Genomic DNA, 14,507 nt, shown 5'->3' on the forward strand with positions numbered 1-14,507 from the left:
GTCTCTTTCTTACACCACAACATGTGGTCGGGATTCTTCCAATCTCGTAATTCTTGCTACCTTCTGTCATGGAGCCTGTACGACTTTTTCCTTGTATGTACACCTATGCGACTCTTCTTTCCTTTATCCTCCAGCCTTTACCCAATAGCTTGATAAGATATCCATTTGGGCATCTATAGGTATATCGAATTCTTCGCTCGGTACTTTGTTGAACTCACGAATATTGTTATACCTTATTTTGTTTATTCATCCGTATAACATTACTTCACCTAGATAGGTCGTACTATACCATAACTCTTACCTCGATTTATCCTTAATGAGGTCTTCTACCAAACTCCTGGTTACTTTCGTTGCTTATCCCATATGTATAAATCCAAGTCCTTTAATGCTCCCTCATTACTTTTCATCTTAATAATGACGGCCTAATCTCATCTCGTACTTGGTGACTTTTGTCCATCCATTGTTGATTCACCTTATGTGACGACCCGGCCAGCCGTCTCATGAGTTACCACTCCGTTTCTCCCATTTCTGCTTCTTTATATTATGTTTATCCGTGTTTTGAGGTATCGGGTTGGTCGTATTGAATCCGGATTGGTTTTGGTGAAGTTTGAGACACTTAGTCTCTTTTAAGAAGGCTTAAGTTAGAAAAGTCAACCGGATGTTGAATTATGTGTTAGAGGGCTCGGATGTGAGTTCCGATGGTTCGGTAATCTTCGGGAGGTGATTTATGACTTAGGAGTGTGATCGGAATGGGTTTTGGAGGTTTGGAGTAGATTTAGGCTTGAATTGGCGAATTGATTTTTTGGCGATTTCTAGTTGGTACGCGAGATTTTGATATAGGGGTCGGAATGTTATTCTGAGAGTTGCAGTAGCTTCGTCATGTCATTTGGGATGTGTCTGCAAAATTTCAGGTCATTCGGACGTGGTTTGGTTGGGTTTTTGATCAAAAGAGGAATTTGGAAGATTTTAGAAACTTAGGCTTGAATCCGATGTGTTTTGGTTGATTTGATATTGTTTGAGGTGTTTTGATGATTGGAACAAGATAAGGTATTAGGATGTGTTCGTCCCTTTGGTTGAGGTCCCGGGGGCCTCGAGTAAGTTTCGAGGGGTTGAACGGATCATTTTGGAGTTAAGAAAATTGCAGAAGTTGTAGGTTCAGCTGTTGCAGGTTTTTACTCTCCGCATTCGTGAGTGTACCCTCGCGTTCGCGAAGAATCTGAGGAAGCCAGTGGAATTTTGGCCTTCGTGTTCGCGAGAAGGGCTTCGCGTTCGCAGAGGGCTGGGAAGTGATGCATCGCATTCGCGAGAAAGGCTTCGCGATCGCGTAGAGTAATTGGGTCAGCTGGGTTGAGGTCAAGTTGTTCATCGCGTTCGCGGGAGAGGGAGTGCGTTCGCGAATAGTAAGTCTGAGGAACCATCGCGTTCGCGGTGGTCATGTCGCGTTCGCGTAAGAGGAAAGTTGGTCAAAGTAAATTTGTGCTTCGCGAATGTGAGGGTTTGACCGCGTTCGCGAATAAGGAAAATAAGGCCTGGGCAGAATGTTTTAAGGGTCATTTTGTCAGCAAAGGTGGGTTTATTTCTTCCATTGTTGGTTGTTTTTGGTGCTTTTTGAAGGAGATTGAAGAGGGATTCAAGGGGAATCACTATGAGGTATGATTCTTGGACTTAAAACTCGATTATTATGTGAATTCCACCTAGTAAATCATGAAAATTAAGCCAAAAGGTGAAGAACTAGGGCTTGGAAATTTAGACTTTTGATTGGGGATTTGAGGACCATTTGGGTTGGATTTGAGAACTTTTGATATGTATGAACTCGTGGGAAGATAGGGAATCTATTGGTGTAAAAATTTATGAACTTCGAGACGTGGGCCCGGGGGTCGGGTTTTGGTAATTTCGGGATTTGTGCCCTTTATTGATTGTTTTCTCTTGGGCTTTGTTCCCTTGGCATATTTTAACGTCCTCGTTCTGTTTTTAGATAGACTCGACGCGCGTGGAGGCCGATTCGTGGGGGCAAACGCATCGTGAGCTAGAGAATTAGCCGGCTCGAGGTGAGTAATGATTGTAAATGATATCCTGAGGGTTCGAAACCCCAGATTGCGCATCGTAGTGCTATGTTGAGGTGAGGCACACGCTTGATGATGAGCGTGGGGTCGTGTACTATTGGGGATTGTGACTTGGTCCGTCAAGATTGATAATTTTACCGCGTATTTGATTGAGAACTATTTGCTATCATCATTATTTGGGTTGAATGCCATATTTGGGCCTAGTGCCAACTATTTGAACCCTTCGAGGCTTTTCATTGATATTTCCTCACTATTTTGACTTTATACTTAAACTCAGTCCTGTTAATTTCCACTATTTTCATACCCAGCCCTGTTTACTCAGTTTTAAGACTTGAAATGATATTTTAAATGATGTTTGGGCTGAGAAATACTGTTTTACTATTGCCCGAGGGGCTTGAGAGGATTTTTGACTGAGTAAGGCTGAGGGCCTATGTTGTGAGGAAAAACTGATACTGATTTGAGGCCGAGGGCCTGAGATATGTACGCCACGAGGTGACTTGATTGATATGAGGCCGAGGGCCTATTTTGTGATACCACGAGATAGCTTGTTATTGCGCTTGGGCCGTAAGGGGCCCCTCCAGGAGTCTGCACACCCCCAGTGAGCGCGGGTACCCATTGTGATGTGAGATTGAACCCGAGGGGCTGGTATTGTTTCTGAGATGTTGCCCGAGGGGCGGATTTGTTGATACTGTGCCCGAGGGGCGAACTTCTATTTGTTTACTTTACCTTAACTGCCTGTCAATTACCTGTTTATTTGTTGAGAAAGGATTTTACTTAACCCTTCACTGATTTAGTGCTTTTGAATGGTTTTACTGCTTCATTATAGAATGTCTTGTGCCTTACGTGTTTTCTTACTTTCAGTCGTTATTTACATTTGCTACTCACTGAGTTGGAGTACTCACTTTACTCCCTGCACCCTGTGTGCAAATTCAGGCGTAGCTGGTCCCGCTCCCGAGTGCTGATTCATTCCAGCTTCAGGCGGATCTCGAGGAGTCTTTAGGTAGCTGTTGGCATTCGCAGCCCGGAGCTTCTCCCTATCTCTTTCCTTTTATATTCTTAGTTCAGTACTAAACCCTGTAATTACATTTGAGTATTCAGTGTTGTTAGATGCTCGTGACTTGTGACACCCCGGTTAGGGTTGTGTTGGGTTATATTTCTGCACTTTATTGATATTATCCGCTACTTAGTATTATCAAATCATGTTTTAGACTGTTTTATGTTGTTTAACTGTTTAAAAAAGTGAATTGGGTTTAATTGGCTGGATTTGTCTTCACGAGAGGCGCCATCACGACCGGGTCCGGGGAATAGGGTCGTGATAGTTGGTATCAGAGCCTAGGTTAGATAGGTCTCACGAGTCATGAGCAGGATTAGTAGAGTATCGCGGATCGGTACGGAGACATCTGTATTTTTCCTCGAGAGGCGCCAGAACCTTTAGGAAACTTCACATTCTTAAAATTCTTATCGTGCGAATTTGTTGATCCGAGTACTAAACTTCTGTTGTTCTATTCTCTCACAGATGGTGAGGACGCGCGCTATCGGACAGGGATATTGATTTTGGTATTGACCTGGTGCCGGGCACTCAGCCCATTTCTATTCCGCTGTATCGTATGGCACCAGCGGAGTTGAAGGAGTTGAAGGAGAAGCTTTAGGATCTCCTTGATAAGGGGTTCATTCGGCCTAGTGTGTCACCTTGGGGTGCGCCAGTTCTGTTTGTGAAGAAGAAGGATGGCACTATGAGAATGTGCATTGATTATAGGCAATTAAACAAGGTAACAATTAAGAACAAGTATCCTTTGCCTCGCATTGATGATTTATTCGACCAGCTTCAGGGAGCGAGAGTGTTCTCCAAGATTGATCTTCGTTCGGGTTATCACCAGTTGAAGATCAGGGGTTCGGATATTCTTAAGACGGCCTTGAGGACCAGATATGGTCACTATGAGTTCCTGGTTATGTCTTTTGGGCTGACCAATGCCCCAACAACGTTCATGCATTTGATGAACAGCGTGTTCCGACCTTATTTTGACTCATTTGTCATAGTCTTCATTGATGATATTCTGGTATATTCGCGTAGTCAAGAGGAGCACGCGGAGCATTTGAGTGTTGTGTTGCAGAGATTGAGGGATGAGAAGCTTTATGCAAAGTTCTCCAAGTGTGAGTTTTGGCTCGGTTCAGTGGCATTCTTGGGACACGTGGTGTCCAGTGAGGGTATTCAGGTTGACCCAAAGAAGATAGAGGCGGTGCAGAGTTGGCCCCGACCGTCCTCACCCACAGAGATTCGCAGCTTTCTTAGTTTGGCAGGCTATTATCGTCGGTTTGTTCAGGGATTCTCATCTATCACATCGCCCTTGACCAAGTTGACTCAGAAGGGTGCTTCATTCGTATGGTCGGACGGGTGTGAGGAGAGCTTTCAGAAGCTCAAGACAGCCTTGACCACAGCTCCAGTATTGGTTTTGCCATCAGCTTCAGGTTCATATACCATGTATTTGATGCTTCGAGAGTAGGGATTGGTTGTGTGTTGATGTAGGAGGGTAGAGTTATTGCTTATGCTTCTCGTCAGTTAAAGCCCCACGAGAAGAACTACCTTGTTCATTATTTGGATTTGGCTACCGTAGTTCACGCATTGAAGATTTGGAGGCATTACTTGTATGGCGTATCTTGTGAGGCGTTCACTGACCATCGCAGTCTTCAGCATTTGTTCAAGCAAAAGGATCTTAATTTGAGGCAGCGGAGATGGTTGGAGTTACTTATGACATCACTATATTGTACCATCCGGGGAAGGCCAATGTGGTGGCCGATGCTTTGAGCCGAAAGGCTGTGAGTATGGGGAGTTTGGCATATATTCCAGTTGGGGAGAGACCTCTTGCGGTTGATGTTCAGGCTTTTGCCAATCGGTTCGTGAGGTTGGATATTTCAGAGCCCAGTCGTGTATTGGCTTGTGTGATTTCTCGGTCTTCCCCATATGAGCGCATCAGAGAGCGCCAATATGATGATCCACATTTTCTTGTCCTTAGGGACAGAGTTCAGCATGATGATGCCAGAGATGTGACTATTGGAGATGATGGGGTGTTGAGGATGCAGGGCCGGATTTGTGTGCCCAATGTAGATGGGCTTTCAAGAGTTGATTATGGAGGAGGCCCATAGCTTGCGGTATTCTATTCATACAGGAGTCGCGAAGATGTATCTGGATCTGAGATAGCATTATTGGTGGAGGAGAATGAAAAAAGATATTGTGGGATTTGTAGCTTGGTGTCTCAATTGTCAGCAGGTGAAATATGAGCATCAGAGACCGGGTTGCTTGCTTCAGCGGATGGATATTCCATAGTGGAAGTGGGAGCGGATCACAATAGACTTTGTAGTTGGGCTCCCACGGACTTTGAAGAAGTTCAATGCTATTTGGGTGATTATGGATAGGCTGACCAAGTCCGCGCACTTCATTCATATCTGTACTACTTATTCTTCAGAGCGGTTAGCAGAGATATATATCCGGGAGATTGTTCGGTTGCATGGTGTCCCAGTTTCCATCATTTCAGATCGGGGCACTCGGTTTACTTCCCAGTTTTGGAAGTCTGTTCAGCGGGAGTTAGGTACTCAGGTGGAGTTGAGCACAGCTTTTCACCCTCAGACGGACGGGCAGTTCGAGCGCACTATTCAGATATTGGAAGACATGCTACATGCTTGTGTTATTGATTTCGGAGGGTCATGGGATCAGTTTCTACCGCTTGCAGAGTTTGCTTATCACAATAACTACCAATCGAGTATTCAAAGTGCTCCATATGAGGCTTTGTACGGGAGGCAGTGTAGATCTCCAGTTGGTTGGTTCGAGCCCGGTGAGGCTAGGCTATTGGGGATAGATTTGGTGCAGGATGCTTTAAATAAGGTGAAGGTGATTCAGGAGAGAATTCGTACAGCTCAGTCGAGGCAGAAGAGTTATGCTGACAGGAAGGTTCGAGATGTGCCCTACATGGTTGGTGAGAAGGTTTTGTTGAAGGTTTCGCCCACGAAGGGCGTTATGAGGTTTGGAAAGAAAGGGAAGTTGAGTCCGCGGTTCATTAGGCCTTTTGAGGTACTTTGGAGGATTGGGAGGTGGCTTATGAGCTTGCCTTGCCACCCAGCTTGTCGAGTGTGCATCCGGTGTTCCATGTTTCCATGCTCCGGAAGTATATTGGAGATCCGTCTTATGTTCTGGATTTCATCAACATGTGTATTTGAGAGATTGTCCTCGGGCTGAGGAGTGTCCACATGAGTTCGTTGAGGTGTTTACACAGTTTAGTTGGAGGGTGGTTTGACTTAAGATGTGGAGCCAGCAGCTATTTTGGAGCGTCAGGTTCGGAAGTTGAGATCAAAAGATATAGCTTCGGTGAAAGTGCGGTGGAGAGGTCAGCCCGTGGAGGAGGCTACCTGGGAGACCGAGCAGGAGATGCGGAGCAGATATCCTCTCCTGTTTGAGGCTTCAGGTATGTTTCTTGACTCGTTCGAGGACGAACGTTTGTTTAAGTTGGGGAGGATGTGACGACCCAGCTAGTCGTCTCATGAGTTACCGCTCCGCTTCCCCCATTTCTGCTTCTTTATATTTTGTTTATCCGTGTTTTGAGGTATCGGGTTAGTCGGATTGAATCCGTATTGCTTTTGGTGAAGTTTGAGACACTTAGTCTCTTTTAAGAAGGTTTAAGTTGGAAAAGTCAACCGGATGTTGACTTATGTGTTAGAGGGCTCGGATATGAGTTCCTATGGTTCGGTTAGCTTTGGGAGGTAATTTATGACTTAGGAGTGTGATCGGAATGTGTTTTGGAGGTTTGGAGTAGATTTAGGCTTGAATTAGCGAAGTTGATATTTTGGCGATTTCCGGTTGGTAGGCGAGATTTTGTTATAGGGGTCGGAATGGAATTCCGAGAGTTGCAGTAGCTTCGTCATGTCATTTGGGATATGTGTGCAAAATTTCAGGTCATTCAGACGTGGTTTGGTTAGGTTTTTGATCAAAAGCTGAATTTGGAAGATTTTAGAAACTTAGGCTTGAATCCGATGTGTTTTGGTTGATTTGATGTTGTTTGAGGTGTTTTGATGATTGGAACAAGTTTGAATAAGGTGAGGATGTGTTCGTGCCTTTGGTTGAGGTCCCGGGGGCCTCGGGTGAGTTTCTAGTGGTTTAACGGATCATTTTGGAGTTAAGAAAATTGCAGAAGTTGCAAGTTCAGCTGTTGCAGGTTTTTAGTCTCCGCGTTCGCGAAGAGTCTGAGGAAGCCAGTGGAATTTTGGCCTTCGCGTTTGCGAGAAGGGCTTCGTGATCGCGTAGAGGAATTGGGTCAGCTGGGTTGAGGTCAAGTTGTTCATCGTGTTCGCGGGAGAGGGAGTGCGTTCGCGAAGAGTAAGTCTGAGGAACCTTCGCGTTCGCGGTGGTCATGTCGCGTTCGCGTAAGAGGAAAGTTGGTCAAAGTAAATTTGTGCTTCGCGAACGCGAGGGTTTGACCGCGTTCGCGAAGAAGGAAATTAAGGCCTGGGCAGAATGTTTTAAGGGTCGTTTTGTCCGCAGAGGTGGGTTTATTTCTTCCATCGTTGGTCGTTTTTGGAGCTTTTTGAAGGAAATTGAAGAGGGATTCAAGAGGAATCACATTGAGGTAAGATTCTTGGACTTAAAACTCGATTATTATGTGAATTCCACCTAGTAAATCATGAAAATCGAGCCAAAAGGTGAAGAACTAGGGCTTGGAAATTTAGACTTTTGATTGGAGATTTGAAGGACCATTTGGGGTCGGTTTTGAAAACTTTTGATATGTATGAACTCGTGGGAAGATACAGAATCTATTGGTGTAAAAATTTCTGAATTCAAAACCTGGGCCCGGGGGTCCGATTTTGGTAATTTCGGGATTTGTGCCCTTTATTGATTGTTTTCGCTTGGGCTTTGTTCCCTTGGCATATTTTGACGTCCTCGTTCGGATTATGGATAGATTCGACGCGCGTGGAGGCCGATTTGAGGGGCAAAGGCGTCGTGAGCTAGAGAATTAGCCGGTTCGAGGTGAGTAATGATTGTAAATGATGTCCTGAGGGTTTGAAATCCCGGATTGCACATCGTAGTGTTATGTTGAGGTGAGACACACGCTTGATGACGAGCGTGGGGTCTTGCACTATTGGGGATTGTGACTTGGTCCATCCCGATTGATTATTTTGTCGCGTATTTGATTGAAAACTATTTGCTATCATCATTATTTGGGCTGAATGCCATATTTGGGCCTAGTGCCAACTATTTGAACCCTTCGGGGCTTTTCATTGATATTTCCTCACTGTTTTGACTTTATACTTAAACTCAGTCCTGTTATTTTCTACTGTTTTCATACTCAGCCCTGCTTACTCAGTTTTAAGATTTGAAAGGATATTTTAAATGATGTTTGGGCTGAGAAATATTGTTTTACTATTGCCCGAGGGGCTTGTGAGGATTTATGACTGAGTAAGGCCGAAGGCCTATGTTGTGAGGAAACACTAATACTGATTTGAGGCCGAGGGCCTGAGATATGTACGCCACGAGGTGGCTTGATTGATATGAGGCCGATGGGCTAGTTTTTGACGCCACGAGATGGCTTGTTATTGCGCTTGGGCCGTAAGGGGCCCCTCCAGGAGTCTGCACATCCCCAGTGAGCGCGGGTACGCATTGTGATGTGAGATTGAGCCCGAGGGGCTGGTATTGTTTCTGAGATGTTGCCTGAGGGGCGGATTTGTTGATAATGTGCCCGAGGGGCGAACTTCTATTTGTTTACTTTACCTTAACTGCCTGTCAATTACCTGTTTATTTGTTGAGAAAGGATTTTACTTAACCCTTCACTGATTTACTGCTTTTGAATGATTTTACTGCTTCATTATAGAATGCTTTGTGCCTTACGTGTTCTCTTACTTTCAGTTGTTATTTACATTTGTTATTTATATTTGTTACTCACTGAGTTGGAGTACTCACTTTACTCCCTGCACCCTGTGTGAAGATTCAGGCGTAGCTGGTCCCGCTCCCGAGTGCTGATTCATTCCAGCTTCAGGCGGATCTCAAGGAGTCTTTAGGTAGCTGTTGGCATTCGCAGCCCGGAGCTCCTCCCTATCTCTTTCCTTTTATATTCTTAGTTCAGTACTAAACCCTGTAGTTACATTTGAGTATTCAGTGTAGTTAGATGCTCGTGACTTGTGACACCCCGGTTAGGGCTGTGTTGGATTATACTTCCGCACATTATTGATATTATCCGCTACTTAGTATTATCAAATCATGTTTTAGACTGTTTTATGTTGTTTAACTGTTTAAAAAGTGAATTGGGTTTAATTGGCTGGCTTTGTCTTCACGAGAGGCGCCATCACGACCGGGTCCGGGGAATAGCGTCGTGGCACCTTACGTGGGTAAATTAATCTCGTACAATTCATGAATCTCTTTCTTCAAATCTTTACTCAATCGAACACCCAAACGTCATTATCTACCATAATTACACCCTTATTCTACTTTGATGGTAGTATTCCATCTCTTTTAAATGCTACTTATGATGAGTAACTCCTTTGAGTCCATTCAGGCTATACTAAGCTTTCTATAACTTCGAGAATTCATCAGCTCTCTTGTTTTCACGGGCTTAATCCCAAGAACTTATCCGTTTCTTGTGACATTCTCACTCGCCCTTTCTTGTCCTTATTCCTGTCTTCCTAAGACCTTGTCGCTTTACCATACTTTAGCTTGCGTCATACATATATCTATTTATACTACTCGCAAACTTCCTTCAACTTGCTTGCATCATAGATTTCCTTATGTCATTCTGGAACCACTACAAGAAAAATGCTTATTACCAACAAGAAAAATGGTCCTTAAAAGTCCAATTCTGGTCCCAACTGATAAATAGCGACCAGGCTATAGGCTCCGCCGCTAAAGATCATTTGTGACGAGATTGTTTAACTGGTCCCTAAAGAGTTTTAGCGACTGCCAAAATGCTGGTCCCTAAAACACTTTTAAGGACCATGTTTCTAGTCCCTAAACAATATCATCGACCAGCTTCTAATTATCAGAGATATAATCTTTAAGGGCTAAAATCTGGTCGTTAAAAATCAGCATGGCTGGTCATCGGACAAAAATACTGTTAATATAAATATATAATGTTTTCTTGTCCTATATATTATACAATTTATAATATAGAAAAGGAATTATATATAGACTATAAATAATATCTAATTTCGTATATATTTAGTAATTCACAAAAAAATGGATTCACATTCCATTGGGTGCACAGAGTATGACAATATTGTACAAATCCTTGTACTGTTTACACAATTTTTTAATAAAATAGCTGAATTCGCTGCCAAACAATATAGCTTTTTTTAACAATCCTAGAAAAATGATTATCAACTTGTCAGCTAGGCATGTGAACCTCTCATCTTGACTTGTAAACTCGAGTGTTCAAACCCTGTAAAACATATAAAGCAAATTCACTTAACAAAAAACTATAAAGATCGACAGTAGTACTCTCTGCAACTAGTCACATACAACTTGACTCTCATATACCTTTTAAATTGTTGTGATACTAAATAGTTATAAGTAGCTCCCACACATCTTTTGAGGATCATCAAACAACATATGTTCCTAATCCTTAAAATCTTCACTCCATAAATCACTACTTTTATTGGAGTACCATCTCATACTTCAAACTTTCCCATATAAGTTGAACATACATGTTGAAATAATAGAGTAGTCCAACGATTTTTACTTCGATAGCAACACAGCAAAAGCTCTAATTACTTAGAATCTAATAACCTACTCTCTTTACATTCTTTTCATGATAACTAAAGTTTCAATTAAGTTCAATCAAGCTAAACAATATTTCATAACGCATATGGGATCGTCATGATATCAATGTACGAAACAACCAAAACATTTAAGCATGCTACTTAAGTCTCTAAATAGATCAGAACATGCATTTAGTTAATTGAAGGAGCACACATAATGGCATTTTGCATTAAACAGACCAATCAAGAAGTCAGAAATATAATTTATATCAGGATATGAATAAAATATTACTGATCCGTCCAACTTATTATATTTCAATTGTTTTTTTGGCCATCTCCCTTTTTAGGCTCTTGCATCTATTCATATTATGTTTATCAACAAAATAATTCTATATAAACCATGAATCACTCAATCCGATATCAGCAATGCATAAAAAGTATTTTATCAACTTATTATTCTCTTCATGCTCTCAATAAAATGATCTAAAAGAAAAGTATTCTAACAGATCTACCAACCAATGCTGACAGTGAAACAGACATAACTGATTTATCAATGTGATAGAAACAACAGAAGGAGTGGTTAAATCAAGACCTTCATGAGAAAATGAAATTGAGTGATAGTAAGGCTATTCTTTATATAAATTCAAGAGAGCCAAAAGCCTGAAATCTATGAAAGCCTAAGTCTGTTATGCAAATCCATTTAGATAAAACGGAGGCAACAAAGTTATTTATTTGAAAAACACAAACTCCTAGGCTAATATTAAACACCAAAACTTTTGCAACATTCAACAGATCAACGTCAACATTCTACCAAGAACAAAAAATGAAAAACCCAAACTATGCCTAACAGAATGTAAGGAAAATATTCAATTAGGCAACAGTTTAATTACAGAAACTACTCTATCTTCATTCTTGCTATTGATCAATCTGAATGTGAATTATTCCACTTTTATTCCTAATATTGGTAACTGATAATTGTTCTCAAAGATATCATCTTCTTATATACAATAACTATTGAAAAATCATCGAAGTACACATCTTAAAGATAATACTGATATATAGACTATAGCTACATAACGGATTGGGTATTTACCTAAATCATTTTTGTTCTTATTATTATTTTTTCATGAGGTACAAGTATCAGAACAATTAAAAAAAGTATAAATTGAAGGGATCTTTACACAAGAACAATATGGCAGTTCCTCTTTCCTTATTCTCTATCTTTATTGCTGCTTATGCTTCAACAATCAACATGGCCTAACCATGTAATCTATCTTGAAAACTTTTATAATCACATGCTCTGCAGAAAGCACAACAATAAAGCAGAACCAACACAATGTACAATAGCAAAATGTATAATTTGCTCAAATAATGATTTAGCTACGCACACTCAAATCAGAAAAACAAATTAATACTTCGAGTAAATTCTTACGAACTTGTATGTGACTCAAGTTAATGTCCATTCTCCCAAGTTGGGCGAAGGTGGAAGCTGAACATCACATTGCTGAACATTCTTGAAAGCTGAATCTCACATGAATTCAGGAGAATAAAGATACCATACAGAAGAAAAAATCACAAATTCTCAAATTTCACAAAATAATATAACCCCAAATTATTTTAGCATGAACTCATTATGCTTTAATTGGATACCATTTTGAGTTAGTGCTCTTATGCTTTACGAGAAGAAAAAAGAAGAAGCTAATCTTCATTTAAAAATTCTGTGTTGATTCAGAAGTAGGAAAACTTCCAACGTTAGCAGCAGAGGAAATAATTTGTACCAAACTTTCAATTTTAGCCTAGGAGATAATTCAAGACGATAAAATAATTGTATCACAAAACTCGTCTATTAGAACAAATTTAAACAAATTAGATCTGCAAAAGTCAGACCGCAAAAAGATTTAGGAAAGAAAAAGCTTTAAAAAAAACAAGGTAGTACCAAACCGATTCAAAAGACATTCAAACCAAAAAAAACTAAGAAAATCTGAAATCAAGCAAAATCCAGTGTTGCACATAATATAAAGACTTTGAAAGTAAAAGATTGAAGAACAAAACTCACTACAACACTCTCGAAGGACATGGATACAGCCGAGTGAGAAATGCATAGTGAGGTTTTGAGATTTAGGGATTTAGGATTTTACAACTACGATAGAGACGAATGATATTATGACAAAGCAGCGTCTTTTTAATTAGAGTGTTTTGCGTGCTTTAAGTTTTTATTTTATTTTGTTTTTAGATAGAGGTAAAATAGGAGTGGAGCCTTTTTTCCCGCATAATTAAGAACAATATGGACCGTACATTCATAATTTAAACGATCCGATTAAATCTCTTCGTGGAACAACAAGTTAAATCTGAAACTTGTGGACCAGGAAGTAATCTTGTCCCTATTAGTGTACTTTTAAGGACCAGATTTTTGACTCATCCCTAATTGTTGGTCGTTAATAAGACTTTTTCTTGTAGCGAACATCAAGCGAGACATGACATCGTCTCTAACTCTTCTATACTCTCTTAATTAGCCTCCTCGATACCATAGGCTGGAAAATATGCCATTGACGATGCCGCTATCGTTCCTGGATACTGAATCCCCACGCTTCTAGCCTGCTATCTGAAGTATGGATTGTTCACAACCTTCTGCAGTTAAGTATCTCGTACGTTGTTCACCTTTACCTTACTTACCTTAAAACCTCGCATTGTATCTTCTATCTCTTTCATTACGTCCATTCCACATAGGTATAGTTCACGTCCATAACTTGAAGACTATTATAATATTTGCACCTCTGGTGCATACACAATCCGATGGGTGTTTCTTGCTGACTTCTTACGAGGCTGGTACTATTCTAACTGGCTTTATCGTAGAGCCGTTACAGAATATGGATGTTGTACTATCTCTCTTTTACCTATAATATTAAGAGTAATCCTGCAATGTTCTCAATCACGATTTCTATAATTTTCTGGGTGTAATAATTAGATTCCTAATTTACTTACTTGATGTAAATCTTTAGTTTCCTCTTTTTTCTGGTAAGCCTTTATGCAGGCTTAAGCTATCTTTCGATCTGCGGCACATGTTATTAGTTATTACTTTAGCCATTCATGGGTTTTATGGAATATCCACGAAACAATCTTCTAACAATTCAATCCCTTGTCTATTCCCTGGGCACAATTCTTTCTTTTATCTTATACCGGAGTCTTCTACGACTGTATGATTGTCAGCATATATGCTGCATGGATAATGCTCCTGTCATGACCCCAAACCGGACAAGGTCGTGATGGCGCCTCTCGTGAAGACAAGGCCAGCCGACACAATTCCAAAATTCAATTTTAACAGTTAAATAAATCAATTTAAGTCATTTTTAAGGACAAATCCCCAACAAGTATAAACTTAGCAAAATAAAACAAGTGCGGAAATGAATATTGCCTGACATCGGGGTGTCACTAGTTATGAGCATCTACTAAGGTCTAAAATACAACGAAATTCTAGAAAATATACTAGAATAGTGTAATGACATCAAGAGAGAGTAGAACTGTGATGCGGACGTCGGACAGCTACCTCGCTAAAACTTCAATGACTCTGCCTCAGCTCAGCCAATACCCGCTACCGGGTGCTGAAATACCTGAATCTGCACACAAGGAGCAGTGTGTAAAGTGAGTACTCCAACTCAGTGAGTAATAATCATAACTAAAGTCTGAATGGTAAGAAATCGCGAAAAGTGCATCAAC

The 14,507-nt window shown here is 40.9% G+C and overlaps 1 long non-coding RNA gene across 2 annotated transcripts; it reads right to left on the reverse strand.

Moving 5' to 3' along the window:
- Positions 10,252-13,006, reverse strand: LOC109223406. Of its 2 annotated transcripts, none has more exons than XR_002067566.1 (3): positions 12,850-13,006; positions 12,230-12,314; positions 10,252-10,474 (listed from the first exon to the last, which is right to left on the reverse strand). It is a non-coding gene; the product is annotated as an uncharacterized LOC109223406 (long non-coding RNA). The 2 variants fall into 2 exon arrangements; XR_002067567.1 differs by having other exon boundaries at positions 12,226-12,314.

The sequence above is a fragment of the Nicotiana attenuata genome, chromosome 3 (assembly GCF_001879085.1).
Source record: "Nicotiana attenuata strain UT chromosome 3, NIATTr2, whole genome shotgun sequence".
Lineage (NCBI taxonomy): Eukaryota > Viridiplantae > Streptophyta > Magnoliopsida > Solanales > Solanaceae > Nicotiana > Nicotiana attenuata.